At 46.8% G+C, this 26,648-nt stretch overlaps 1 protein-coding gene across 8 annotated transcripts in view; it reads left to right on the forward strand.

Moving 5' to 3' along the window:
* The window catches only part of LOC115011626 (RNA binding protein fox-1 homolog 3-like), a 332,138-nt gene that overhangs the window by 111,425 nt on the left and 194,065 nt on the right, over window positions 1–26,648 (forward strand). For 7 of the 8 annotated variants that reach the window (XM_029436774.1, XM_029436770.1, XM_029436772.1 and 4 more), the window contains exon 4: window positions 7,155–7,217. The exons of the other annotated variant lie outside the window; for it this stretch is intronic. The gene's annotated coding sequence lies outside the window, so the exon portion shown is untranslated. The remainder of the gene's footprint in view (window positions 1–7,154; window positions 7,218–26,648) is intronic. 8 annotated transcript variants of the gene reach the window in all.

The following is a 26,648-nucleotide window of genomic DNA, read 5'->3' on the forward strand; positions in this document are numbered from 1 at the left end:
GTTTTAACCCTGCTTAAAACATTCTAACTTTGCTTTATTCAAATGTAACACATGACTACAAGGACCTGGTGTTTGATGAGGTGTATGAGATGTAAATGTCGAATGGAGCCTCTCCACTTATCTGCCCCGCCGAGGAAGGTGCCCAGCATCGTAATCATCTGATCTGAATGGATTCAAAGTGTGCTGCTTTATGTGAATGAGTGCTGCTCCATTGCGTTGACGGGGGAGCCGTACAGTAACATCCTCTCGGGGCTCGCTGGATCAGATGGAGCAGGCTGGTAGATGTGTAGCTTCTCAGGGATCTGAGAGGTAGAGTACACTTCTTTTTCCAGGAGGAGGAACACTTGAAATCACAGATTCCCACAACATTCATGCTACATTTGAGCCTGATTTTACCGCCGTGTCCCAACAAAAACAACTTGCTCTCGTTCCGTTTGCCACTTGATCTCTTCCCTTTCAGCTGCACTGAGATTCTTCTCTTTCTTCCATCATCTAGCCGCTCGTATTTTAACCTTTGCACTACTTATTGTCAGGAGCTTGAAGTGCAATTCAGTCGTTTGGAATTAGTGCACTCGTGTTTGTATAGTAAGCCACTCTGGATAAGGGTGTCAGCTAAATGTCTAAGATGTAAATGTATGTAGATGTGAGACCTCCTGCGTACATCTCCACGTCTGACTGCATAACCATCAGCAGCTCTACTGGGGAACCACATCAACTCCTTCCATTCAGTCCACAAGGTAGCCCACTTTACAGCACCATCCAGGGCTGAGGTCGGCAGAAATTCACACAATTATCCATCGGCTAAATGAAAAAACAGCAAAAACAAATAAAATATCCGAGCTTAGATGTGAGCAACTGAACAGCAGATGCTTCGCAACACAGCAGATGTTCTCATATCATCATCAGAGAGTCTGCATACAGTAGCTATTTGCTTGTACAGTAGCTGATGTGTGAGCTCACGGATAAGTGCATGTGTACCTCTGCACGTGGCCGAGCCTCTGGAAGGCCGTGCGTCTGTCTGGGGGCTAAGCTCAACCTAAAACACTTTCTGTGAGAATGTGTGTGCATGAGCATGCATAGGCTTGAATTTGTCGGTGTGTATTTGTGTGTGAGCCCCCGAATCAAGCTGCTCACTGCCTGCCTGTCTCTTGTCCCCTCCAGAGGGTCATTCAGCGCCTCTCCCTGCTTCTAATCCCGTCTGTCCGGGGGAGATAGAGGGGAGCGGACGGCCGCGGCGCACCCGGGGCGCCGCAAACACAATCACCAGCCTTTCACAGACACTTAACGGGGCTTTGCGCTTGTTCAACAAGGCAAAACGCGGCAGGAGGGATCAATTTAATACAAGGCCTGACTCAAATGGAAAGAGGGTAAATAAATAAGCAATGACAGCAAGGACTGTTGCACAATTTGTGTAGTGGCTGTCCACTTTCTCTCAGTCTCTCCTCTGTGGCTTTTCTCCGCAGCACCTATATGATTCCATTTCCTGCCTCAGCAGCATATGGGGATGAGCTGAAAAAGAGCAACCCTGGCTCCTCTCTCTCATCAGGGTGTGTTATTTTAATAAATCACTTCTGCCATTGCTTGGTACATTAATTCCCCGGGCCCAGAGGGCTGTGTTGCCACTAGCAGCGATCTGCATGAGGCGCTAAATGATGTGGGGGATCCCCCGGTGAGAGAACAGAGGCTCTCTGAATCTTCCCTCCATCTCAGCCTCGTCGGTTTGGCTCTCACCCTGGGCTGGCCCGGCTCTCTGCAGACATCATAATCAGAAGAGAGCCAAGGCCTCATCGCATCGCACATACCAATGAGACGCACATATAGCCAGGAGGGAAGTCACCTGACACCTCGCTCTGCAGACACTAGCCCCTGGCGAGGCTTCATTACTGCTTCCTCACTCTGGGGATCACTCGATGCATGTATATGGCAACACTGAATGCGCGCCTGTGCCGTGAAAATCTTTCTTTAACATATTTTAAGAGCCGTGTATTTTCTCTTGGGGAGTTCTTCCCTTTCCCTGTAATCCAAAGACAATAAGTCTCACAGCTGTTTAACCTAGCTCTTCCCTAACCTCTCAGTTTGCAGAAATGTTCCACTTGTCAAATGAAATTCCATCACGTTATTGTATACCAAGGCGATCACATCTCTTGCAATGATCCACGTGTGTGCAGGTGGCGGCGTGCATAAACACTGCATAGATGTGGCGGTTTTACATGGCTGCTTGAGTGAATCCAGCGCAGTGTGACTGCACAGAGGCAGGTGGTAGGAGTAGCAGCCGCCAAAGTGGTAACACTGGCACTAGTAGTGTTGATGGGAGCGATATTCTCCCGTCCCCCGTCCAACATCTTAACGCATCATGGACTGGCTTGCAGTTATTTTCCTTTCTTTATACATCATAACTCCTGAGACTGAGGTGAGGTTTCCATTGGTATTCACAGACAACACCAGCAGATTCACCACCCAGAATACCGCTGGGAGATTACACCCTTCCCGCTCCGTGCAGCAGGGATTCGGCCACTGTAAAAAGATCGCCTGGGAGTGTGCGGTGTGCCCGGAATGACAGAGCACCGCAGCAGCTAACCAGGCTCGGCAGACGGCGAGGACCGCCGCAGATACAGTAATCTCTCATGCTTTCGGTTGTGGTTTTTACCTTTTCCTGCGGGGACTCGTCGCTCTGGAGATCCGTCTGGCTGATAGTCAAGTGTGCAACTGTTGGGTCACGCAGGACCTACAAACAGAATCTGTTGGACTTCAGGAAAGATGCATCACATGAGAAGGCAGGCAGAAAAGCACTTTGTACAGAAACCCTCTACGTGTGTCTTTCTTTATGTTAAAGCTTCTCAGTCAAGGCAAGAATTCAGCCCTAATCACAGTTCACAGAAGAGAAAGTGTCCCCGTTTATTTGCTTTTTGCTCAAACATTAAACTAGTTTATCAATAAATTATTCATTGTCTGTTTATATCAAATCTTCTAAGGGACGCAGCACACGTTGTGGCAGTGGCTCAGCATGCAGATCAAATCACAAATGAGACAGGGGTTCTTCTGAAGGGCTTATGTAGTAGCGGAGACAAAAGCTGAATGACAGCAAGAGAAGTCATTTGAACGAGTCTAATGACTTGCTGTTGCTATGGTGTGCAATGACACACTGTGAGAACACAGACGCAGCACTGTGACATTTTAGATGAGAAGAACAAGCCCATCTACCTATCACATTATGAATGGGTAAATAATGCGTTTAAAACATTTCATGGTCATTTTCAGGTTTCATCATCGAGCTTTACCAGCTTCTGTTTTTTACACATACCATTTGTCTCACTTGCACATACTCTGACCCATTAAAACTGCATCTGTGCATTTGACTTAATATGGACACGGAAGGCTGTCTTAATTAATAAGCAGACATCCACCAAACTAATCTGCCTATGTTGTGAAGTCTGTCCTTTCCATTAAGTGGGACTCCCATTATCTCCTAATCAAATTAGTCACTTAATTGTGGCCCTCCCTTGATGGATCCCATGAAAAAAGGAGCGCCGTGTATGCTGGAGGGGGATGTGTGAAGATGGAACACGGCTGTTTCATTACGATATGAATTTTTTAATAACCAAAGCGTTCGCTGTCATCTCCTTGCTTTGAACCATTGCAAAGGGTGAAGTTGAATTTGACATTTTATCCACTCGCACAGTTGAGTGTCTAGCTGGTGTGTTGGGGCTAAGTACCTAGCCCAAGGCCACCACCCTAATTGCCCAACAGGGGATTGACCCCTGTCATCCACTGATCACTAGTCTGCTTTCTTAATCACTTCCCCACACCGCCTGCCACACTACCTGATCTTTGTCAATACATTAGCTCCTTCAGCCCTGATAGAACTGCTATTCCCAGAGTCATGATTAAGGAGGGAAACCTTATGTGCCCAAAGACGCCACTCCGTCCGTCCTCGGCTGTTTTAGATTGGCCCCCGGGAGCTCACGTTTTAAGATGGAGCCAAGGCTACCCCCGCAGCGTTCGGTAGGTTGTGGTGGCGAGTGTCCATGAGGGGAAACCCCAGGCGTCTGATGAATGGCGGCATGTGTGGTCGTTTGTCCCGCTGATGGAGTTTTATCCCCTGCCCTTTCAGAGCGGCCAGACAATAAAGAGAGCCACAGCCAAGCGTGACAGGTTAACCCAACAGTAATAGAATACACTTAATAGTCTGGCTTGAGCCAAAGTCGGCGGCGCCAGGCTACCTCGGTGGTGAGAGTGCAGGAAGACCCGACACCGGCTCTCGCTGTTGTTTTCAAACAGGGGAGCAAGGACAAAGAGGGCAGCTTGATGGCTTAATGGCTGGTTTGATGGCTTCATAGGGTGAAATTGTAGTTGGTGAGGGCAACCGAACAGATGAAACAAGGCACAGGGCGCATTATACAAAACGGAAATTAGCCATATATAAGCATGACGTCAAACAACTGTATCACTTATATATTTTATAGGAATCCTTGAGCCTTTGCGAGGTGGCATTGTCTGTCTCTGCCTCTCCTTCATATAAAGAAGGATATATAGTGGATGCTATGACACGGTGGGGATGCCTGTACAGAAGGTTGGAAATAAACACGAACGAAGCGAGCAAACAGTCAAAAGAGATTTAGATGATATTGTCATGACGTTGACGTGGACGTGCCTGTTTTCTGGCAGATAATCCTCACAAAGAGAATCCTCCGGGCTACACGCACCCGCGCAGGCAACGCTGCTGTCTGTGTTTGTTTCTGTAGCACCTCCGCTCGCAGTTTGTCATGTCTGACTTGGGCTTTAATTAGGCCTGCGAATTGAAGCAGCGGCAGCAGGGCTGGGAGCCCTCTGTCCACAGCTCAGCCGTCCTCCACGGCGTCTCCTCGGAGGACCTCTCTGCTCTGTGTGGTTAAGATAATAGAGGCTCGCTCAGAAGATGTTAATTGAGGGGAGATAAAGTGCAGTAGTGGCTGGAGGGATGCAATGTGTGGGGGTGGAGGGGAAGGAGGGAGGGCTACCTGATTAGAGGCTGAGGTGTTTGACTTACAGCTCTTTTTTGGTGATATATGTACTGCTAGATTTTCAAAAGGGAAGGAGGAAAATACAGGAGCAGCATACATCAAAAACCTGGACCAAAAAGAGTTATTAAAGTTCCTCCTGAATCATTTGTGTTGTTCGGCGCCGTACCGGGACGTGCCACACTAGCCTTGCAAGACCCGATAAGGCCAGGAGGATTAATATATTTTACATCTCAGTATCTCCTGCAGCTGAAAGGTGCTGTCAGGTTGTGCAAGATGGAGCTGAGAGTTTTGTGGAACCTTTTGGGGGCTGTGAGGTGTAGACACCACGCAGGCAGGTAGGGAAGGAGGAAGACTCTACGTGGGCCGAGAAGGTGCAGGCAGAAGCGATCTGACCAAAACAGCTGAAGTGACAGAAGCTACATTAATAGTAACATATGTCTGGAGAGCGGAGAAACTGAAAGGGAGAGAAACAGACCCTCCACCAGCCCGAGAGAGGACAGAGGGAACGAGAAAGACGAGGGGAGGACGAAAAAAGCAGAAAACAGTGCCAGCAGCCTCTATAATTGCCTCAATGCCACTGGGATTGCTTTCATTCAATTGAAGCATTCTCTTTCTCTGTACATTGGAGCTGGAGAGGAGGGTGGGGGGGGGGGGGGGGTGGCGTGGGCGGGGGGAGATCCGACGGTGCCCTCCCTCTTTCGGTAACATACAGCGATGAGAGCGATAGCTCTCCTGTAGCGGCTGAATCTCTGGCATCAGTGTGAGCAGCAGAGAGAGAGAGAGAGAGAGAGAGAGAGAGAGAGAGAGAGAGAGAGAGAGAGAGAGAGAGAGAGAGAGAGAGAGAATGAGAGACAGAGCGAGAGAGAGAGAGAATGAGAGAGAGACAGAGAGAGAATGAGAGAGAGAGACACAGCGGGAGAGACACAGCGGGAGAGAGTGAGAGACAGAGCGAGAGAGAGAGAGAATGAGAGAGAGAAAATGAGAGAGAGAGAAATAGAGAGAGAGGAAGTATGAGAGGGAAGAAGTCTGAGAGGAGCGATAATGATATAGAGAGGAGAGAGCGATAATGAGAGAGAGAGAAAATGAGAGAGACAGAGAGAGAGGAAATATCAGAGAGAGAGAGAGAGCGAAAATGAGAGAGACAGAGAGAGAGAGAGGAAGTATGAGAGAGGTGACTGGGAGAGAGAGAGAGAGAGAGAATGAGAGAGAAAATGAGAGAGACAGAGAGAGAGAGAGGAAGTATGAGAGAGAGAGAGAGAGAGAGAGAGAGAGAGAGAGAATGAGAGAGAGAGAATGAGAGAGAGAGAGAGAGAGAGAATGAGAAAGAGAGATGAGAGAGAGAGAGAATGAGAGAGAGAAAATGAGAGAGAGAGAAAGAGAGATGAGAGGAAGTATGAGAGGGAGAAAGTATGAGGAGAGCGATAATGAGAGAGAGAGAGAATGAGAGAGAAAATGATGAGAGACAGAGAGAGAGGAAATATAGAGAGAGAGAGAGAGCGAAAAATGAGAGAGACAGAGAGAGAGAGAGAGAATGAGAGAGAGAGAATGAGAGAGAAAATGAGAGAGACAGAGAGAGAGAGAGGAAGTATGAGAGAAGAGAGAGAGGAGAGAGAGAAAGAGAGATAATGAGAGAGAGAGAGAGAATGAATGAGAGAGAGATAATTAGAGAGAGAGAGAGAGAGAGAGAGAGAGCGAGAGAATGAGAAATGAGAGAAGAGAGAGAGAGAGAGAGAGAGAGAGAGAGTGCTGTGGAAGAGTGAGGTAGCGATAAGGAGGTAGGTGGACCGCAGATCAGACCTGTCAGATGTGATTGCGCACCCAAGTGCAACCCTGCATGTGAGTGTGAGTGTGTGTGTGTTTTATATTTCCCAAAGACAACCTCCCCCCCTCATTACAACACACACACACACACACACAGCATCACTGCCCAAACACACACACGCACACATTCCTCGAGGAATCCTTTATTTCTTTATTTGGGCTCCTGTTGGTGCGTGCATTGGATGCTCTGCTCCCTCCTCCTCCTCCTCCTCCTTCTTCTTCTTCTCCTCCTCCTCCTTGTCCTGCTCTTCTCTCCTCCTCCTCCTCTCCCCTCTTTGCCGCTCTCACAGCCTAGTTTTCTTTTTTTTCTCCTCTTCAATCTTGTGTGTGCAGGTTGTATCTGACGGAGGGACCGGTGCCGCGCTCCCATCCCTGCGCTCCTTCAACAACAACACTGTGAGTATTCTCATGCTAATTTGCCGTCGGTTTGTCTCTTTCCTTTTCTTTCATTCCTTGCCTCTTTTATGTTTTCATCCGCCGCGCCAAATGCAGCGGCAGCGCGGGAAGGGAGAAAAAGAAGTGGAGACAAAAAGGAATGAGAGAGGATGTACAGAAATAGAGAGAGGAGAAGAAAAGGGAACAGGGGAGGGGAGAAAGAGACATGGGGGGAAAGAGATTGCTGCTGCCGCCTCTGCTGCGTGTTGCCCGTTCTGCTTTCGGAGGTGTTTCTCTTGGAGGATGGTGGAATTGCCGAAGGGATGAAGGGGGCGGGTCTTGGTTTTGTGAGTAGATAGTTGTGCGAGAATGATAGGGGATGTTGTTGACAAGCATAGAGTGGCTCATCAGACTGCCGGGCAGCTGGAACCAAGGTTCTCTCTGTTGACTAAACTTCTGATTCATCCGTCACTTTCTATATTTACACACACAGACACCTGTCCCGAGTCTTCCCTCCTCTTCTGACTGACGTGGCTCTTATTTGATTATTTTTGGACTTTTGTGTCATGTAGTCATTTGTCATGACGCTGTATCGTCTGTGCAGATGGGACGTGGATTATTGTCAATATGTGCTGAGCGTATGTGTGTGCCATGCATCATATGCACTTAGTTTTAATGACAGTAGCAGCTGCACTAATGAGCTCTTTTCATTCAACATTTGCGCCCACACACGTGTGTGTCTGTCAATAATTGTGAAAGAGTTTCAGTTGGTGTTTATTTGCATTAGAGTCGACTTCTGATGTATTCACAGTAATGACTACACAGTGTATGAGTGTGTGTATATATAAATATGTGTGTGTGTGTGTGTGTGTGTGTCAGTAAGTCAGTGTCCATTCCCACACGCTGCCCTTTGATCAAAGGGCCACATTCAGTCCGCCCACGGCATGTGTCTGAGCCATATGAAAAGTGGGTGTACTGAGTGTGTGTGTGTGTGTGTGTGTGTGTGTGTGTGTGGTCTGAGATGGATAGGCCCTGTGCCCTCACTGCAACGGCATGGCTAATGGGCATGCAGGTCAGCGGAGATGGACACGCATCCGGCTGTGCTGATATGTCAGCGAGACCGAAACCTCTCACCGGTTTTCACCAGGAGTCAAGAAAACACAAATCTTTGTAAGAGAAAAACCATATTGGGCCAACAAAACGCTCGCAACACACTTTGGCAGATTCATTTGGCAGAGTAAAAGCGATTGATCTGAGCGTGGCAATTAGGCAAATTTCAGAACTAAGCATCTGGCGAGGCGAGAACGCTTCGCCTGGCAGAGGATTACCATTTTAGTTCCATTTTGAGACGACGCAGCCCAGAATGTGTTATTTCACAGCACTCCAGCAGCACGGCGGCTCAGGCAAAAGCGGCACATGAGGGATCTTTGTGCAGCGTTTATGTTGTGTATGTTGATTTCCACGACCTGCAAAGTAAGAGTAGTGCTTTGATTAATGATGATTAGGTTTAATATGTGTGTTCGTAGCCGTGGCGGCCGACCTCCCTTTCCCCAGCCTTTATGAAAATGAATCGTCGGAGTAAAATGCCCGGGATGATAGCAGCCTGCCGATGAGCTTGCTTTCTAAAGTAGGCTGATATAAATGAGAACCATTCCCCCAATTACGGAAGATTAGGTTACCCTCCACCAATCTGAATCCTTAAATCCCTTCTGTTTTTACAGCTCTGTCTGCCGAATGTAATTCAGCCTCAAGACCTGGGCAGAATAGCAATAAAAGAAGGTAGAAACTTTCACAGTGAAACCAAGGCAGTAAAAACATCCATTGGGAGGGAGCTAAAGCACATGATAATTGACACAGCGCTGTGTTGCACTTGGCTGTAATTAACTGTGTAACAGAGGTTGTCAGTTGGAAAGGGAGGAAGCCCAGACTATCTTAGTGCATTTAACATACTTAAAAGTGCAACATTTATCGTGTGTGTGCAGCCTTCACCGGGGGTGTGTTTCAGGTTAGCGCGGGCCTCTCCCCCGCCGCATTCATCCCGATCTCATACAGGCCCAGTCAGACATTATACGGCGCTTCCTTTTCCCTTTCTACCACAGTTTAAACACACCAAAAATCAAAAGGAGCAATTGTTTCTAGGCCGAGCGCGACCAAAAAAAAAAAAGCTTATCATCTATTTTTAGTGTGTTTTTTCCTCATTGTTGCCTGGGCCACGATTCATGCTCACGTCGAGTGGCTGTGTGCCATAAACTATGTTGTGTTCGCAGCCAGGCGCTGGCTGGTGACAACTCTCACCCACACATTAGTGATCTATGAGCCATATACCACCGGCCCCCTGCCGCCTCTCCAGCCGCTTTCCAACGCACAGGACCACAACAATGTCAGCCCCCCCACCCTCTCCCCCGTGTGATAGCACCCATATGTGTCGAGAGCACCTGTATTAGCGTAATGCGCCAACCGTTTATTCCTCATCACTTATCACAACCCGCTACATGCTGGACTGAAAAGGGGGGAAAAAGCTCATAAAGATAAAAATCACATTTCACTAGAGGGTGCTTGTGTGACAGTGATGTATGCTGTGAGCATCCTGCCACCTCATTGAGAGGGGAGTGAGTTCTGGGTGGCTAAATCAATTTGTGCAAAGGCTGATGGCGCTCGTATTGGTGTCGTGATATGATCTTTGTTGTCCATTTTTAGAGGTCAGCGTGAGCGCAGCGACAAGGGCAAAAGAATCTGACCGCTTTCTCTCTTGTTTCTCGCCTCGTAAATAATCTGGCCCAAGAGGATTGTGGGTAAAGTCAGTCTTGTTTGTTTTTTCCTCCCAGGTTTAGACACTATGGATTCTCTATTAAGAATGTACTTTCATCCATTACCGCACGCGTCCTGATAGAGTGTCCAGAGCCAGAGGCGAGCTCCGTCCATGCATTAATCGCTGTAATTACTCAGTGAGGGTGACAGTCATTCTGGTGGTGCGTCTCAGTACATATACCAGTAGAGGACTGGGGGGGGGGCAGTCGAAAGGTGAACCTGACTCCCTCTAATGTTGGAGATCTGTCTCCGGTCAGGAAGAAATGAAAAGACGGCGTCAAAATATGTCAGCAAGTCAAGCAATCTCCTCGTATCCATCTCGGGAGGTTTGCCATTGTGTGTTGTACTGCAGAAGCTTCTTCTCTTCTTCTCTTCTTCTCTTCTTCTCTGCTTCTCTTCTTCTCTGCTTCTCTTCTTCTCTGCTTCTCTTCTTCTCTGCTTCTCTGCTTCTCTTCTTCTCTGCTTCTCTTCTTCTCTTCTTCTCTCTTCTCTGCTTCTCTTCTTCTCTTCTTCTCTTCTTCTCTTCTTCTCTTCTTCTCTGCTTCTCTTCTTCTCTGCTTCTCTTCTTCTCTGCTTCTCTTCTTCTCTTCTTCTCTTCTTCTCTGCTTCTCTTCTTCTCTGCTTCTTCACAGCTGTAACACATGTTCAGTCCTTTTATATGTTTCATGTTTTTCAGTGCTCCTGAATAAAACAAAATAATTAACTGAAGCGATGGAGAGACATAAGAAAGAGAAAGTTCCCTTTCATCAAAGTGTCGGAGGAAGACGTCACCGTGCCGGCCACACTCTTTGACTGACTTGTGATCTCTGGGAAGTGCAGTGCAAAATCACCACAGCAACGACTGCTTAGCAACAAAGATGTTGCCAACATAAAAAAAAACAAAGCGAAGAAAGAAAAAAACAACAACAAAAACCTGGAGATTTGAGAACTATCGCTTGATTTAGTGCGTCGGGGTGTAATTCTGCCGCATTTGTTTTATAGCACGGACGGCTGCGACGGCTGCTGTACAGATGTTCAGCGTGAGAGATGCTCGTAAAGAAAAGGAGGCGAGTGGTCAAATCAAGGCTGTCAAGTCAGGGAAATAAAAGCGGAGGAGGGAGAGCTAAACATGCTGCAGCTCTGAGGGATCCTTATTGTCTGCACAAGGGCAACAGAGTTACTCTTTGTGCTGCGCTGCTGGAATGTGTCTTCTAACGATGTGAATGTGCCAGTTAATCAGAGCGCCATTGTTGGTCATAATAAGTGAATAGAGTTTAATAGGTGAATGTCTTCCACTTCCCTTCTTATCTCACAGTGACTTTCACTTCCTTGTGCTGCCTGCAGCAAGTAATCATGGGAAATATACGACTCTGGGACATCGTTTTTAATTAGGGACTTTTTAGCATCAAAAAAAGGGACATTTGGACGTGTGGAAGGAGAGTTGTTGAGCACACACACACACACACACACACACACACACACACACACACACACACACACACACACACACACATGCATGTGAAGCCATTTTTCTTTGGGTTTGGTTTTTTCATTAATCACAGCAGAAGCATGTGTGATACTAGCGTACAGGAGATGAAACCAGGCTGGAACGACGGAGTGGAATATTTGAACATCTCATTGCTGATGTGTGCAAAGCAGAGTGTGTGTCTGCAGGGGAGGCTTTGAAATTTCATCCACTCCATCCCTTTTAACTCTGCGGAGGGGACGTGTGTCTCACTCCAGTTGGCCAATGGCTGTTAGGAAGCTCCTGTCCCCCCCCACCACTTCCACCACCCCTCCAACCATTCACGCACACGCACTCTCCCCACCCCCCCTCTGCTACTCCACAGACCTGCATTGTGTCAGATAGTTTAATGTGAAATTGCTTTTCTTTCAAATTTCCCCCTGGAAACGCAGGTCGTCGCAAAATGTTACATCTCATAATGGCGTGTTATTGTTGTTCTTTCATACGAGTCCTTGGCTCCTTGGCGCAGGATTTTTCAACACGGTGCTGAGGTCACACTCGGCTATTTTTCTCTCTGCCGCCGCTTCACCTCTCTCTGCCATCTCGGATTCTGTACAGAGCTCTTCCTCTGCTGCGCCCACGGTAACCCCGCTGAAAAATGTATCAGCACCTCACTCTATGATTACGCTTTGCATTAGCAGGGCTTAAATTTAATTTGTCGACGGGCCCTCGCGGCAGTGCTACGGGCCTGGCCTATCAGAGACACTTTGTAAAGGCCCTGGAAGAGCCTCCCGGGGTGATCCTATCAGTCAGACACACTGTCAGCAGACACACTCAGTTAGTCAGCATTGAGTCAGAAATGTGGCCCAGCCAAGCCACACGCCACCGTTGGCTGCTCCGCTGGGCCGCTGCTCTGGGCATCAAGCTCCCCCGCCTGCCAATCAAAGCTCCAGCAAGGATGCTGACCTTTGTTCCCCTGTTGAAATGAATGCTCTTCAACAGGTGATCCGACCGACATCCCTGCCTCGCCACCCTCAAGTTTAAATATAGCATAGTCTTCTTTCCCTTCTTTAGTTCCTCCCTCCCTTCACATTAGTCGCTGCTGCGTGTTTATGTCAGCCGCTCTGTAGCTTGTACTCGAATTCTGTCATATATTTTTAGTCTTTACTCGGTACACAATGTCAATCCTCTGACGATCGCCTCAATAATAATCACCTGTCCCAAAGTGGCTATTAGCGTCTTCCACTCCTGTGATTTACATTAATACCCGGTGGTTAATGTCATGTTTCTTTACTGAGAGTATGTGGAACATTTAAGTGCGAGGCGCTACCTCTGCAGTTGTACGCTGTGTGATTATGTTCCCTTTTGCTTCCGCTTATTTTTACTTTCACATTTCCCATCCTCGCAGACGACTATCAAAATATCTTGATCCGAGGCCACTGGAGGCTGCTTTTATCGCTGATCGCGGAATGAGAAGGTCAATGTTTAAGGCATGTTCGTGCGGGATAATGCTTAAACCAGCTAGTTACTAGGAGAACCAAGAGAGCCTTATGCTTCTTGCAGCTCTAATTGGGATCCATTTTCATTGTCATATGGTTTTAAATGTCAAGAACAGAGCACGCGCAAAGTGTTTTGAATTTGCTCGGGGAGGCCTCAGTCTCCGGGTCACAGAGGTTGAAAGCTGTTGGTTTATTATGAAAGGAAGACGCGCTGTAACTGTAGCACAGTTCTGCCGTTTGAAAAGGAAGAAGAAAAGATGATATACTGCTTTTGACCTCGTATGCCTGCTGAATCACTAGCAGGTCTAACCTGCTGTACTGCAGCTCCGACGCCTCTCCACCACTTAGTGTACTGTACCTCGGTCCAGTCTGCACCTAAACCTCCACACTGCCACCCCCTCCTTGCTCTGTACTGTACTCTTTATCTCTCCCTCTTTGTCTTCCTCTTTCTGTGTGTCTTCCTCCCTCCTCCTCACCACGGTGGGCCTCTGCCAGGGGCTTGTGATCGGATTTAGCGCCGCGCTCTCTCTCCGTCTCCCAGAGATGAGTGACAGATGGTGGCCATTAGTGTATATTCCATGCATCTGTTGCAAGGCGCTAATTTATCTCATTAGGGGAACGTGTGGAGGGGGAGGAGGAGTGTGTAGGAGCGGGATGGAGCATTTTATTATGAGTGTAAAACACAGGGAAAGATGCACCGAGCTGGCGGATGCAGCAAGAGAGGAATTGGGCGGAGCGTCGGACTCTCGAAGGTCACGGAGTACAATCGTTAGGCTTCAAGATTTCTCTCCATGTGTGTGTGTGAAGGGACGAGCGTGTGTTTGTTGTTTTTTGTCGGATCATTGTGTGGGGCGAACCAGACAAACCCACCTGCAGATGCGCACATGCAGCCACACCCCCACACATCTCTGCCGTACTGCGTATTTACATTAAGAAAGGCAAGCCGTGCATATGCCCGGGCTTAATTAATGCTCCACACTGTGTGTGTGCTGTTCACAGGCTGAGTGTGTTTGTTGGGGGATGGGCCGACAAAGTCTGTTGGGGAAACCTTTATTAATAAGTTGTTTTTGTCTGAACCACAGACCAATCAGCGTCCTGTGAGGAGCTGCTGGCAGCTGCAGGCGCAGTTTAAATGTGTGTGGATGTATAAGAACTGGATGTGGTGCTGCCAGCTCAGCCTTGCTTATAATTCTCCCATGTGGCCACTCGCGGTATTGCAGCGAACAAAAAACCTCGAACTGCAAACAAAGTCAATTATTTTTAAGCCATGGAAGTTTTATATTTGTAAAAGGGAACTGTTACGTCATCACACTATCAAACACTACTGCGCATATTGATCGTGTGCATGTGACGTCACGCTTATTTCCAAACCCGGAAGTCAGCCATGTTGGATGTATACACAACCAAGACGGCGGCCGTTCACGTGTGAGTTGCTGCAACGCTTCATAATTTTCTTTGTATTTAAACGTCTAAGATTGAAAGAAAATGCCAATTGTGTGCGCTGTGTAGAATTGTGGTAATAACGCTACTCGTGACCCAGAGAAACGGTTCTTTAGATTTCCTACAATCATGCTGTCTACCGAACGCCGTAAGCTGTGGTTTAGCAACATAACTCGTGAGGATTTAACAGAAGAAAAAGCACAATTCACCCGTGTGTGTGGCGTCCACTTTATATCTGCTAAGAGCTCATGCTAAAGCTATGTTTACGTTTACGTTAGCGAGGATAACATCGCCGCTCTTCTCACTCACAAACCACGGCTTGAGCGGTGTATCTCGAGCTCTTTGAGAGTGATTCACACGGGCATGGACGAGCACCCTGTCATCTTTCAGTGGTTTGGTAAGAAGACTACCAACCCAGCCAGAAACAAAGACATTAGAAGCATCTAAGCTCTTGTATGCCTTCATTTGTGCGTTGGTTGCCCACGACGTTTGTAGCACAAGATAGTTCACAATATCCGGATATTCAATCGGCGGTAATGAATCTAAATCCTCAATATCATCTGACGGCTTTAGCGTGTACGGGTCAAGACCGCAAATTTGGACTTTTCTCTCTGAATCTTGCCTTTGCAGAGGATCCAGAGAGTCACAATACTTTGAAGAAGTCGGAGTTGTATTGTTGTAGTTGGTCGCTTTAGACGATAACCAGGAAGTGAAGCCGGAAGCTAGAAAACGTTTTTAGTGTATGTGCTAGGCGAGCGATTCTCATTGGATTGAATCGGCGCCATGCTTGAGTCCAGTTCATATTATACTTTTACAACAGGACACCTTGTGTGTTATTGCTTCCTGTATTTTAAAGCTGCATTAATTGATTGTGTTTGACCACTAGGGGACAACACAACAAACTATCTGACATATTTAACACCCTGCTCAGTGAATTATACAAATCATTATTTAACACAAGCATTCGAGTCGCCTTCTCGCTCTGGATTGGTCTCCACCACCTCGTGACAGAAATATCCAGGTTTTTAGCTACTACATTTGAAACTTTCTACGTCAGCTACTTGCTAAACTTCTCCGCCTGCAGGTCGGTGCTGCTCAGATCGTGCACTGTGTGTTATCGGAGCTTCTTCACTTAAAACCATCTGCCTGATACTGCTGGAAACGTTAATGAGTATGAGTGTGGATCGTCAAACCCTAACAATGAGCTAAAAGATGCTAGTACACTAAACATTCTACATATTTTTGCCATAACAATTGACCCCTTTGAATTTACACATTTAATCTATTTCTAGCATAAGAATTATAATTAGTGTAGCCTTAAATTAAATGTGATTCCTGTTGTTGTGGGTTCCAGAGACAACTTGTCAGTTAATCAGCGAATCCAGCGCCGTGACAAATGTCTCCTCGTAGTTTCTCCTAATGAAGGCTGATTGTTTCTTCAGCTTTGCTTGTTAGTTTTCTTGCTAACTAACAAGTCAAGACAAATGTGACATTTCCTGTGGGGCGCAGCAGAGAGCTTCATGTCTGTAGTTACATCTGTGATGGACGGAGACGTAAACAGACCTGGATCTGTGACTCCCTTTACGTTTCCTGCGCTTAATTCATTCAGGTACTTCTGACAGTTCCATGTTTGATGTAATGGCAGTTATGTCATTGTAATGAAACAAAAACCTGAGTCCAGGACTGTCAAGTTGCTCTGATTAGCCTGGATAAACAAAAGGGAGATTGGCAGCCTCCTCCACGTTCTACATCGTGTTACAGAAGAGAGCCGAAATCCTTCAAGCTAAGATTTCCATCCAAGGTTTTAGTTCAGAAAACACCAACTGAGAATCAATTTGAGCCCAACAGCTGGAAACTGACTGTGAACTGTGGAGAGTTTTTTTTTTGTTTTTTTTGACAATTGCGAAAATGAGCAGAGCTGTGTTTTTAAATAGACTTGGAATGAAAGAGCTCAAAGTTCAGATTGTCCAGCGTGGACATAGTGGGAGGAGTGAAAGGCTAACAGAGATAAATAAAGCCTGAAACATCTTCTTTATTAAACACTCCCAATCATGACCACCACCATCTTCTTTGTTACGGTCGCCTAGTTACTTCAACAATAACACACAGATGATTCAAAAAGTCCAAATGTTTCCTCCGCAGCCGGAGCAGCCAAAGGTGGCACATCATTTATCCTCCTTATGGGCTTAAAGTGCAGTAGTGAGCATCATGTTTTATAAGAATCATGGCCCGAGAACGACGTGTTTGTCGGGTGACATTGAAAGTCAGCAGAGGCTGGATGGACACGCTAAATGTTGGACCTTGACACCGAGACAGCTGTTGTCTTCCCGTTCCCCTCCAACAGTCAACGCTGGTTTCGTTTAACAACAAACTACAATCTTCCCCTGACCCTACGACCACACTGTCCGGGTCAAGCTTTAACCGCTTGGATCTGCGGTGAGGATCGGTAGCGTTTCACTTTACGTGACCAGGCGTAGCAGGTAGCTTCAACCGCAGGTGCTTTGCACATGTGTTCTCTGCACATGTGTTCTCTGCACATGTGTTCTCTGCAGACTGCAGGTAGCCTGAGGAGGTTTGTCATAAGCTCTGAGGAAACTAATGGTATTTATTGAGAGATAAGGACTTTTCTTCATCATGGTGCACGCAGCAGACGGGTTACTGCGAGGCAAAGCATCATGGGAGTTAGGGAAACAAATTCCATATGTTGTATAACGTCTGTCCAACGTGTTAACTAAAGTGGATTAGAGACGCCTGTACTGTTCTCAAACTGCCTAATGCCTCCAAAAGATTGTTTCAGCTCATATTCATGAATAAAGAGCGACTTTAAGGAGATTTGGCATCAGGGCTCTTATTGACCCGTCTTCAGTGTACGGTTGTGCAGGGCTATCTGGGAGCCCAGGGGAAGGATTTAGCCTGCCCAGGAAAAAATCTAATATTTCTCCACATTAAAGTCAAATAAAAGCCACCTGGCAGCCCCTGTGTGTGTGTGCGGCGGGGAGATGATACAGTGGTGACCTACAGCCATTCACTGGAGCCCGAGTTAAACACTCTGGTTCGGCCTCCTGCTATCTGCTCCAGGTGCCACGAGAGGTGACACATTCTCATAAGCAGGCGGGAGGCCACAGTGGGTGTTGATATGCTGTCGATTGATGTGTGTGTCTGAGTGGGTTTGCGACGTGCCTCAGAAAAGGCATCTTGCTGTATGTGGGGTGAGGCTGGGTGAGCTGCAGTTACAAGTTATATTTAGGAGACAGGCTCTGAATGTAGAGGAAGAAGACACAGCAGCTTGTTTATTAGTTCATGCATGGAAAGCGCAAGTAAGGAGAGCGTGTGTGTATTTTAGCTAATTGAATGTAAACTACATGTAAAAAACTGATTTTAAAGATACTATTTGCGGCACCAACACTCCATATTTGACAGTTTATTGTTGTTTATGTATTATAATGCACTTACTATCTATTTGTCACTTCACTCGTACGTTCTGAGCCGAGCAGCACATTTACTGTGGTGGTTTAAAAGTGACTTATCTTTTAAAAGTAATTACTGATCTACTGATACATGTCACACACACCGTATGAAAGTACTCGTGCAGCAACACTGTTAGCTTTACTATACAGATCCTGTGAATCAGACACAAAGAAAAAACAAACACATGAAATAAATACGTTTTAAACAAACTGCACTGAGGTTTTCTTTCTCTATCGATCTCCAGCTGATCATAAGTGTCTGAATCCAGCAGGCATCCTGAGTTAAGGATGTTTAGTCGTTTATTTATTTATAAGGGACACAATAACATCGACAGACTGAAAACAGCTTCATGGTGTTTATAGTGAAGGCTCGTTTGCAGCACCCGTCCCTCGAAGGGCTTTACTCTTTAAGTAGAGATGGATCACCTTTATGGACACTATGCACCTATAATTCCCTCAACACTCCCACAAGCCCTGAAAGCACCTCCGGCGTTTGGAGTGTGATGTGCCTCAAAGTAAAAAAAAGAAGATGATAAACCTCAAGTATATGTTGCTTTTGTATTTTATTGTGAAGCGCTATTACTCATCTAGAAAGCTCCGATCTACACAAAGTCTACTTACAAGGGTTTCACGACAAAATTACAAATAACTTCATGCAACACAACGCAGAAAGGTTTGAGTGTGTATTCTGGATTTGAAATGTTACCGTATGATTTCGCTCCGTCGATCCTCTCATAACATTGACAGGCGGTTTCATCACTTCCTGTGTCATTTGGGAAAATAAACAAAGAGGACATAACGCACCGCGCTGCTCTCGTTAAATCAAACGCAACACCTTTTGGGATAAACTGAGGTTTTGGGGGGGAGATTTATTGCAGAATGGCAGGATCTTTATCTTTACGCTGCCATGGCTGCTGCGGGAAGTGTTTTGTCCGTATCTGTGCACTCGTCTTGGTCTGCCGTCACACGTCTCCGTGAAGCCCCGGTTGTGTTTGTTCCCTGCCGCCTGCAGCCGTGCTAAATGAAAGCGACGTTGGGAGCGGATGAGGCTCAGACGCTGGTAGCATCCAGTGAATCATTGAGCAGCGACTTGTCTTTACGGGGGCCAGGTCACCAGGAGGTCTCCTTTCATGAAGGTGACAGATGTACGGGGAGATGCACATCATTGTGTGTGAGTGTGTGTGTGTGAGCGAGGAGGAGGGCCCCTTTTTTGGGATTTTTTCGCCTTGATCAAATTAGACCTTCCCATAGATGAGAATGTTCATTTAAATGTCAACACTCATATCAGCAGGCCTGCTGTGAAATATGGGGGATTGGGCGGAATCATTTAGATGTCAGCCTTCATTTTCTATCTTCACTTCCGTGATGAATGGCACCAGTTTGTGTCTACTGAGCAGATTCAAGGGAAGGTCTCATCATGTCAAGTCAATATTCAAATTCAGAGAGGCTGGGGATGGAAATATGTTGAGGAGGGGAAGGAGGAGAGTTCCACCCCTGTGAATTTTTAAAGACTTCTAAACAGCAGTATTCCGTTGTGTAATCAGCAAAGACACGAGTAATAAGCGACACGAGTCTGACCTTAAACCTTAAAGATAACAAATAAAATGCAATCCATTCAAAGGTGTATTTCTGGAAGCCATTAAGTTATGATGGCTGCTATTATGCAACTTATTCGATGGTCGGGGACAAGACTTGATTAGCTCCCTGGCAGAGTGGGCAGCTGCTCTGAGGGTCCCAGACGCAGAGGGCCCCATGCTCCCGGACTCATTGCATGTCAATTCAATTGGTAATTTGATCATTTGCAAGGTTTTAAGGGAGTTAAAGCAGCCTTTCCCCCAAAAACAACCTCATGAGGTGTTTGTGCAGGTAGAATATTAAGACCTATAAGTTTATAGTATAATATGCTATTAAATAACAGTGGACAAAGTAAGAGGATGTTCTGTATAAGATACTATTTGAAGTACAGTGGAGTAGATCAGTTGACTCTCACTGAGGCCTGAAGCGAACACGTTGTGGCCGAATCCCATCAAGAGTCTATCTGACACCCTGAATAATTCACTCTGTTGTATCAACATGTTGTGGAGAAAGCAGAGAGGAAGTCCTTGCTGCCGCTCCTCTTCCTCCTCCTCTCTTTTTCTTTCATTAGAAATCACACCACATCTTTTTTTCCTTTCTTTCTGAGGCTCGGGTTTGATGTGCAGAGATGCACCGAGAGCTGTGCGACGCTAACAAAGCTAAAGTAGCTAGGACGTACCCCTCTGAGAGACAGTCAGCCAGACAGGCACCTGTGTGCTTGTCAGCCTTCCTTTGTGTCAGCCACCTAATTGGGAACAATTAGCTCAAAGGTTGTTTTACATGGCAGAACATGATAGACTTCAGTTATTCCATTGTTCCTGTTTTCTGAATGGCGCTATCTGAATGAAGCTCTGATTGGAATTGTCTTTCAGGAAGAGGCACAGCACCGTGTCAGCCTGTCAAAGAGACACTTCCTGAAAGCTCCCTGAAAATAGGCGGCAGAGTCGGGGAGGTCATTGTCATCAAACGAGCAGGCGTGCAGTTTTACAGCATGTATCTCATGATCGGGCCGGGCTGGGTGCTGCGGGGGCGACGGCAACAACAAGCCTCTCATTTCTCTCAGCGTTTGTACCGAGAAAATAAGAGGCTGTCATCCAAGAACAGTACAACCATGCGTGTGTACGATATGATCAGTTATGGTGATAATAAGTCATGATGGTTTCTCATAATGACTCCACTGGCTTCGCCGCCGCGCACACATGATCACCTTTCCCTTCCACGCTCATTTGCGACCACGCCGAGGCCAGCTCGGCCTGCTGGTTGCCAAATGGAGCTACACCGAAGCCAGCCAGCGCTGAGTCTCCTGTCTCCTGTGGCTCTGGAGGGGAAGCCATCTTCTGGGGCCAAGGCCACGTCTCCTCCACAGATCGCTCTCCTCTGTCACTCTGCAGGCACAAGTGTGTTTGTGTCGGAGTGTGTTTGTTGTCCTCTGTGTCTCTATCGGCTCAAAGCTGGCCAGTCAGTGCGCTCCACACATATGATACGGAAGTAAGCACTTTTGTTTGATTTAATATTAATTGTCTGAATTAGTGAAACATTCTCTGCTTCCAGCTTCTCAAATGAGTATTTATTTGAATGTTTTAAACTAAATGAATACTTAAAGGCTGCATGAGTAGGTTTTTCCTTTAAAACAATGAATGGACTCAAAACAATGCCTCTCAATCATCACTTCTGAGCCACTAGAAGTGTGTGGCGCTGTCTGTCTGCCGGGGTTGTTCTGATATTGCTGTGTTCGGGATATTTCTGCGCGTCAACCTCTTATTAAAAGGTAACGACCAGGTGCCAGATCGTAAGCAGACATATTAGGATTCAGCAGACTCAAAGCAACATTATCCGATCTGAGTCAGTCCTTAGATTCACTCCCCTTTTAGAGCCTGTTTGGTCTCCACCATCTGTCTCGCGGCTAGATGTTAGTCTGCTTGGGGCTGAGCAGGTAGTGTCCATTACATTTGGTTCATCAGAGTTCATTTGTTGGATCTCTGCTGCCTGCTGGTGCGAGATGAGAGCGGTGAGACTGAACCAGACGGCAAATGTGCTATAAAATTAAAACCACGAGCGAAGCAGAAACTAAGTAGAGCTCCAGAGTCGAGGATGATTCTCTGCAGGTTTGTCCTTTGCAGAGCCCACAAGTAGAGCATTGATTCATTGTTAATAAGAAGCGATTGATTGCGGAGCCTCAACAATATCATTGAGAGTATTTTCTTTCCTCTCCCAGAGATGATCCGACTTCTGTTTCACAGGCTTCTCCGCCCTGACAGAAATACCAATCTTGAATACAAATACTGAACACTGTTCTTCTTCTTGGGGTTTTTCGAGTATTGGAAGTCGATGTGGAACTTTGCACCTACGTCTCCTCCATTACTCTTCCTTGTGTTCGGATCTGTACAATATTTTGTCGTGCACGTTTTGGGACACCTGCCACAGTCTTCCCACATCCTTTTGTGCTCTGCTGCTGGAGCTGAGTGGGTTTATGTGAGGGGCAGTATGGTCCTGTAGGGAGGGGGGGATGTGTGTTGGCAGGCACGCAGGCCTGATCCATGGCTTCACTCTTTCTTTAAAGCTCGGGCCTTGGCTGTCGTTACCGGAAGTAGCAGCAGAAGGATGGCAGTGAGCTGTAATACCCAACAGTGTGTTGGTGTTGTGATATAAATACAGAATACATCCCCGTGCAGTAAATCAGAGTTGTGTGTTTCATGCCAGAAGTGTACATGTTACTCATTTTGTTTGTTTACATTCAGCCTTGTTATGAATATAATTTGTATGTGTTAATCCAAGCGGGTCTTTGCATTTGCATGTTTTCCCTGTGTGTGTGTGTGTGTGTGTGTGTGTGTGTGTGTGTGTGTGTGTGTGTGTGTGTGTGGGTGCCAGCGGGTGCAGCTTGCAGCTCAGTGTGTTTATATATTCCTGCTCTCAGTGTGCGTCCAGCACTGCGGCACTGTGCCCAGCTTCACCTGAGGCCAAGGAATGTCCTCTCTTCCTCCTCCTCCTCCTCCTCCTCCTCCTCCCAGCGTCCCTCACACTCTCCGCCCACACCCTCAGCGGGACGGCGGGCGCCTCCGCACAGCCCGGGCCAAGCAGGCCTGCCGGGCATCTGGGTCGACTGAACCCGTCTACTCTCACCTGGACCTGGACAAGGTCAGGAAGTTGGGAAAGAATACATAACCGCAGAATGCTCAGGCCTGGAGCATCGAAGAGCAGAGGCAGCATGAACTCAGCAGACCTTCTGTTCCTTTTCACAATGAAGCGAAGAGGAATCCCACTACACAGCTCCACCAGCCGCAGACAAATCTAGACTTTTTCCAATAATTCAATGATCAGGAGGTTAAAGTGAAAACAAAACGAAAGTAAAAACTGTAACTCAGCCAAGGTCAGTAAGAGTAGATGAGCTACGTGTTCCGATACCTGTTTCCTTCGACCAAAACACGGAGACATCTTCTCTGTGTTGAGGCTGCTGTGGGAACGAGTGAACCGGGGGTTATTCTGGGGATTTTCATGCTGTGCTGCACACCAAACAGGCAGAACCACAGTCGGTAAGAGCAGAAATTCAGATCTAACCCCGGGATCACTCAGTTTCAGGCCAGATGTCTCCTTCCACATCCTGTGTTCTCGCGCCGCAGACAGAGAGCGGAGCTTTGTCTCGTCAATCCCACACGCCCAGAATCCAAACTAACACAAGCCCGGCCCACGAGTGTCTGACTCCGCCAGGATGCGAGCTCCAAGAGATCTGCTTCACTTCAGCGCCTTTGAAACATGTTTTCCCTCATCGCCATTGTCTGTTTGACTTTTAAAGACGGTACTCCCAAGGAATATGTACCGGTAGACAGAGAAGAGGGGGATTGTGGGTAAACAGCGACCTCTGATTGGGAGCCACTCGGCTGCTGTAATGCTAATAGAGCTAACTCTCTCTATTGAAATAGGCCTGAACTACTTTCCATGCAGAGTCCCTGGATGTCCCTGGATTCTCCTCATAAGCTCATTCTCTGACTGTCACCGCCCCCCCTCCTCTGTCCCCTCTTCCTTACACTCATTTTTATCACCGTCGTTAAACTGGACCTCCTCGCCCCCCGACAGCGGTTTTTATAGTCCTTGAAGTTATTAAACATGTATAATTACTTTTAGTCAGTTCTGCCGTGGGGAGATGAAGAGAGTGTAGAGGGAAAGGATCGAGATGGAGGGAGGGGGGTAGGAGAGACAAATAGAGTTGGGTTCTGTGTGCTCGTATATCCTCATTCTTCATAGAGAGAGTGGGAGTGTGTGTGTGTGTGAGTGTGTGTGTGTGTGTGTGTGTGTGTGTGTGTGTGTGTGTGTGTGTGTGTGTGTGTGCGTGTGTGTGTGTGTGTGTGTGTGTGTGTGTGTGTGTGTGTGTGCGCCCTCCCTCCCGCTACATCCTGCTCATATTTCTTTTATTGGCTGTGTGGCGATGCTGTCGGAGGGCCCGGGGCAGCCACGGGGACAGCAGGTGCGGCCTCTGTGTGCGACTGTATTAGAGGGTATAAAGGCACGGACTGCCCGGGAGTGAAGTGCATGCTGGGAGCCATCGTAACAGCTGCAGAACGAGCACCGGGGCCTCTATTGTTTGGAACAGTGTTCATCTGCTATTCATTATTCACAGGCCGAATGTGTTTGCAGTCTAATTTAATCTTTATATATTTCTCTCCGTCCGGGCCTTCTGAGCAGCAGACAGGAGTGTTAAGGTCACGCTCCAGTAGGGGGCACTCACCCCGCCGTGTGGGCTGACAATTGATTTAGGTCATCCGGTGAAGGACGTACAGTAGGAAGTGCTGTGGGTTTGTGTGACATTTCGGACATGGCGTCTCACAGAGTCCGCCTCCGAGGAGCGTGTGCGCGCTAAATATAAACCAGGTGACAGTTTGCTTCTCAGGAGGATTTAACTCCTGTTTAACCGGCTGAATGCGTTTCCTCTGCAGGGTTCAGAGAGGTGACACCATCACTGTCCTCCGCTGAGGATGCAGGGGCTGACGGGTGTGGGCAGGCAGGTGGTGGTGTGTGTTGGTGGGGGGGTGCATGTTGTTGTGGTTGCTGCAGTTTTGGAAAGGGTCGGCTGAGGACAGGAGTGGCGCGCGCCTCTGGCATTTCTGTCTGCACAGGGACATCTGGTGGACGCAGGCGGCACTGCAGCGTAGTGTTGCAACAGACACTTGAAGGTTTAGTCTTCCTCCTCTGAACGTGCAGGCAGCTGCAGGTTCTTCTGTACAGCAGGCTGAAGAGTTGTGAACTTAAGGAGATGGATGAGATGTTATGTTCTCCTGTGACTAATATAGTGGAATCTAAACTAACTTGTGAAGCACTTACCACACATGTTGTTGTCTTCTCCACAACACGTTCACAGCTTTTGATTGAGGACACGTTTGTGGACATGGAGCTCATATATGTGCAGTTGTATCTGCTGGTTGCTGAGCGCCGGCTCCCTGCTGCTCCGTCAGCAGCCAGTAGATGGCAGCAGTGCTCTGGGTTTGCTTCTCTGTGTGAAGGAATTATTATCACATTTCTTCACTTACATGCTTGTGTGTGATTTCTTTCTTTTGTGTATTAGTCACAATAACACTTTGTGTGATGTTCTTATTGCAAAGGAAATAATACTGTTAATGAGATTATCTCATCTCCTTCCGTGTTCATGTGCTTCCCTTGTACAGTAAACGCTGAGCAGGAAATTGCAAAGAGCTGTTTTGCAGTCATGGTTTGTTCATAGAAGTATTTTTATCGATACTGAAATATATAAAGATGTGGTCCATATAACTAAATCCTTACATCTTAATTCTTTCCATAAAACGCTCACATGAGTATTTGTATTCAAATATAATAAAGTGCACAAGTGCTGCATTATTATTATTATTATTATTATTATTATTATTATTATTATTATTATTATCTATTTTATAAAATCAGAAAACTGGTGTTCAAATTGCTCCTTTTGTCTCATCAATAACCCAAATATATTCAATAAACTCTAATAAAAATCTGCATTTAAGAAGGTGTAACCAGACTGCAGTGACTGCACATTAATTCATTCCCTCTCCGTTGACTTGTGGTTGCAGCTCCACGGTTGCACACCTCACTTAGAACAACACGTTGGTCTTTTAACCCGAAACAAGTGGCAGCGTCGAACGTGTTGCATGTAAATACAATGAAAGGAATCCATCGGTGTGTGACTATCAGTTGTGTTGTGATGCCATGTGACACATGCAGGGTTCCTCCACCAGCAGCAGACCGGGAACAAACTGGGAAAGCCTTGGTGTGAACGTATCCGCAGCTCTGTGCCAGCTGCCTGTCTGCAGTAAACAAACACAGGCTTATTTGTCGCAGGCGGAAATAAGCAGAATCAAACTCTATGGCGCTTATTAAAAAAGCTCTCCTAATCTTTCGCAGAGCACACATTGCTCTGAGATAAAGACCACCAAATTAATTACCGGTTAATTATCATTTCTCACCCTGCTCGTTCGAAAGAGGACAATGGAGTCTTTTTTTACCCTCCTTTTCTGGGTCCCGCTCCTCCCCCGTACACAGGTTTCCTCTCATGGCCTGATAAAGTGATTATTTATTCCTGCAGTATGTTTGGCACACACAACCTTTTCCCAGTTACCTCTGGAGCATCTGCACTTGAGCATGCTGGGAGAGAACGAGGAAAATACCATTTGAATGCAAATCAGTGATGTAAATACAGACGAGCGGCAACATGTTGTGTTGATTGTGGAATAATATTCAAATAGAGAATATTCAAGAGGAGAGCCCAAAAAGAAAAGGGGGTTAATAATCACTTGAGTTAAACTGTCATGAGTTTGTCCTTTCACAAGACAACGTGATTCAAATGTAATATTTAAATTATGGAAATGTGTGATTGGGCATTGTTCATAGTTTGTGTCTGAAAGCAGCTGCTTTGAATCTTTGAATCCAGACGACAAGAGAATGAATCCTGATACTGCTGACGCGCCTGTAGGCAAGAAGCTCGACATTACACACGCCGCTCAGCCAGCCCAAGATGTTCTTTTATTGTCAGGAAACAATAATGCATTCGTCCTGCTAACATGTCGTCTTTGTTTAACACGTCCTCTGTTATTGTCGTCCACAAGCTGTACTTTGGTGGGGCTCCATCTTGCTGTCATAAATACTCACCACAGCACCAAATGTGGATTAATCCGCCGCTGAAAATAGTCCTGAACAAATCCTCTCGGCCTGCAGCCGGTCGAGGTTCTGCTCGTCC

This window comes from Cottoperca gobio, chromosome 8, assembly GCF_900634415.1.
Source record: "Cottoperca gobio chromosome 8, fCotGob3.1, whole genome shotgun sequence".
Classification (NCBI taxonomy): Eukaryota; Metazoa; Chordata; class Actinopteri; order Perciformes; family Bovichtidae; genus Cottoperca; species Cottoperca gobio.